This window comes from Poecilia latipinna, unplaced genomic scaffold (assembly GCF_001443285.1).
Source record: "Poecilia latipinna isolate Pla-1442-1.1 unplaced genomic scaffold, P_latipinna-1.0 Scaffold2664, whole genome shotgun sequence".
Lineage (NCBI taxonomy): Eukaryota > Metazoa > Chordata > Actinopteri > Cyprinodontiformes > Poeciliidae > Poecilia > Poecilia latipinna.
Window position 1 is genome coordinate 52,049 of NW_015115280.1, and position 4,127 is coordinate 56,175.

A 4,127-nucleotide genomic window follows, 5' to 3' on the forward strand; every position below is an offset into this window, starting at 1 on the left:
TTGAACCCTTCAGTTGGAATATAATCCTTGTGATTATAACTTCAAATTGAGTCGTAGTTATTAAGAGTATGTATAATTTAGGAATTTGTCCTGTTTTAATTTAATTAATTATGCAGATTATTTATGCAAATTTGATTACAACAAAATACACAAAAAAAGGATTTGGGCTGATTAGATGTCTGCATGTGTCTGACAATTAATACTTGCAGGCATCTAATCAGTCAAGCATGGGGCATAAATGGGTAAATAGCAGGCGTACAACTTGTCTATAACAACAGAGAGCATAGAAAACGAGTATAATTAATTTCATATTTTTAATCCACCGGCAGCCCTGAGTCGGACTCTGCAGTTTCTAATGTCTACCTCTTCTGATGTTTGTTACAAAAACATAACTTTGAGCACGTCTATCCTTAGACATTTAAAAACTTTGTAAAATATGTATTATCCATTTGAATAAGTATTAAATCACACACTATTTATTCAAAATTTTAGCACATACAGGGACAGAAACAGACTGAGCAGAATTAATGACTTTTCCTTTATTCAATCCCACAAATCAGTGAGTATAGCTGAGGAAGTATGTCTGAACAAGGTTATCAAGCAATTTGTATAGACTTTCTGTCTAAAGGAATGGGCCAAAACTTCAATCTCTAATATTGATCTTGTTCAATATTCAGACAAATATAAATAAAGACATCATTAACAAAATATGCAGCTCAGAATTTCTTCCCCAATTAAAGAGAACTGAAAAAAAAAGCACCTACACTGAAGTTGGGAAACGTTGCTGGATTTGTGCACGATGTCTCGTCCACGGTTACTATCAGCTGTGCTGCCGTTTTTGAGGAGCAGCATTTTCTGAATTCCTTTTATTATAGACTGAATGATTAATGTTTTGTTCAAGCTCTTCGTTGAAACTAGTGAAAGAGCGGAAATGAAAGGAGCTGAAGGAGTTCAGAGATGCCAATAAACCTAAACGAAACAGGAGTGGTGGTGCTTATTGTCATCTAATGAGTTGGAACAATTGCTTTCAGCACAGCACACAAAGTTTACAGTGTTTGGAAAAATCATAAAAATTACATTATATAATTTTAATACTCAGTTAATTTTCACTTTTTTTTAATGTCAAAAAAATATCTGGTAAAACGATCTGATAGGTATAAAAAAAAAACATAATTACGTGCAAAATGTGAAAAAAAACAACAACAAAAACAAACAAAAAAAAAACAAACAAAACAAATTAAAGCCATTAATAGATGATTTGCCATAACCTGCTCTTTTGCCTTCTAAAATCTGAAATGTCACGTTCCAGCCAGTGAGCTATTTACATCTCAGAGGATGGCAGGAGGACTGACGGGTTGTGGATGAGAGCTATTGAATGACTCAAGTCAACAAAGCCCTCTGTGGAGACAGAAATCAATATGAATAATTCCTGTGTCCCTGTGGGTTGACATTTTGATTGTGACCTTAAACTGAAAGGTGGATTTAATCAAATGCACAAATAAAAAATAATAATGAAAAGCACACATCAACTCTTCTTAAGTATATTTCTTTATTTACACTGGTTTTCTTCTATTGCATGTAATTAGGGGCGCATCTTTTCATTTGTCCCTGAGACTCATGCTACCCTTATTTTTATTTTTTTCACATTACATTTACCAAGTACAATCTACTTTATTTTGTAAGCATTGCATACTTGTGAAACTAAAGAACAATGATAAAAGTTTTTAAAAATGAAATGCATCACAACTGCAAACACACAAGCACATAACCGTCTGCTCTGACAGCCCAACCAAATAGATTATTATTCAGAAAGAAGCCAGGAGGTGAATGCAAAGGGTAAAAATGGACATTATCATTTAAAAATTTCATTTTAGAAGAGTGTGCTACCTTATGTTGTCCCTCCTGAATACATTTGTGGTTGTACAGTGATAAAATGTGAAAAAGGTTTTAGAATTAGGCCTAAATGAAGCTTCTGGTTTGCTTACAGAAGAAAGAGTGGACCTGGGATGAGAGCAAGTTGATTGTAATGCAGGATCCAATTTACAGGTAAGATTACCTGAGTGTCTGCTAGCATAACGTTAAATTAAGCTCATCTAATAAGTGGAGTTTTTAAAAGCTTTTCCAAACAGCGGCAGTTCTTTTGTTTTCCTTCCCCAAAGGGATTTTATCTGAACTTGATTAAACATTTTGTGCTGGTTCAAAAATGTAGGCGTTTTCTCACACCTACCTTTTGACATTTTGGAGAAACAAAGATATGGTAGCTCTTTGATGTTCACTTTTACTGATCTCTTAGAACAATGTTTTATTGAAGCACTTAAGATTGTGGAGGAGATTGTACGCAACGCAATACATTTTGTGGGTGTGTGTTTTGACTAAGACACTGAAAAATACCACATCACTACAACATATAGAAATAATAAAAAAAAAAAAATACAAATATGAAAATGTTGAGAAAATGTGTTTAGCAAGCTCCTATTTGTTGCGGATAAACGTACTAAAACCTTTCATCTGATGGAACTCATTGACTGAAAATTGAAGCTTTTTTATTTACATTAGATTTTTCCACAATGTTTTAATTCTGTATTTCCTTTCCTTTGACTTATTTTCTCACTTCCAAATTTTTCTCTGCATGAGTTCTGCAATTTGTTGAATCTTTTTATCGGGATAAAGTCATATTTTGTCAGACATCTGACAGAAAACGGTTAGCCTTTCTCAGATGCCGTGTGTCTCACTTATGTAAACGGTTATTGCACAACTCCAACATTATCTGCAAGCTGCATATGAAATGAATGTTTGATTGAAAATGTTAAAATCTGTATTTAAAAGTTTGTGGAGGTGTTAAAGTTGCATTAACAACGCAGCCCATGTACAGAGTTCAGACTGATCGAGAGATAGATGAGCAGGTACACTTAGTGGAAACGTGTCATGAGAATTTAATTACAAGCGTGTTTATGTAGTAGGAGGGCATATCCATTAGCCTGACATGCCTGCAGGCTGTCCTCATAACTCAAGGCTATGGCTGTAGCCATAATCTTGAGTTAATTCAATTCATTTGCTGCAGGGGTGTTGACCTTTAAATCAGCTCTCTGTTGTCTGTCAATACACACAAGCATAAAGTTTCACTGTCCCAAGACGCAGTTTATGATGGACCTATGCTTATATATTTATATAAAAATGACTGATGGGTGTTTTAGCATGTCCAACTCAAAGACGTTGTGACCTTTCTAGTTTTGATGGAAGGACGGAAGTGTACGATTGAAGCAGTAAATACTGTTTATATTCCATAGAGATGAAAGAATAAAGTTGAAACCTGTTTGTGCCACACTTTAAATTCTGCATTCGCGCACACTGACACACCCCCTCCCAGCCGGTACAGCTCTGAAGCGCATCCGGGAGCCCGTTGGGGGTTGGGGCTTTTGGAAATGATTCTGTCAGAAAGATGGATTCAGCCCTGCTGTCTGAGTGAGCATCTCTGAGCTTGGGAGTTTTGTTTGGTTGGAGATGCTGTGACTTGCGCCACACATTTTTCTTTAATTTTTTTCCCCCTCTTTCACTATTACAGTAACAAAGTTCTCTAAAAAGAGGTGGACAAGTGCAGGGACAGAGAGAGTGAGGCGGCGTGTGATGGGTATGCCGTATCCATCAGTCACTGTTTCTTGTTAAAGTGAGTCTGACATGTCCTGAGATCTGTTTGAGTGAGTTACAGGATGATTGTCTCCACTATTCCCTTATTCTTTCAATATGGACCTCTAAAGTCATTCTTTAGTTGCTTGAAGACATTTACATATTTCCAAGGCTGACATGAGTTGGATTGTCTTTAGTTTGTCCAAGTTTAAAAAATTCTCTACAATGGAGTTTAATAACAACGGTCTTGACGGATGAATGAGTAGATTTGTATGGCCAGAGGGCACCATGAAGCCTGAATTGTCTGCTATTGCATTCATTTTTGTAACTGCAATTCCATAACAGGTTCATGATGACTTTGACCTCTTCCTGTCAAATTTATGTCATCACTTTAACCAGTTTGACTCATTTATTGCATATTAGCTTTCCTTTTTTTTTTTTTTTTTTTTTTTTTTTATTTGGATAAAACAAAAATGTTGTTGGGGGATTATTATTTTTTTTTT

At 35.4% G+C, this 4,127-nt stretch overlaps 1 long non-coding RNA gene across 1 annotated transcript in view; it reads left to right on the forward strand.

Annotated features, from left to right (window-relative positions):
- Positions 1 to 2,085, forward strand: part of LOC106938675 (uncharacterized) — a 53,924-nt gene extending 51,839 nt beyond the window's left edge. Inside the window, exon 3 of the long non-coding RNA XR_001422675.1 lies at positions 1,988 to 2,085. This is a non-coding gene — a long non-coding RNA (uncharacterized LOC106938675). The remainder of the gene's footprint in view (positions 1 to 1,987) is intronic.
- The last annotated feature ends 2,042 nt before the right edge of the window (positions 2,086 to 4,127 follow it).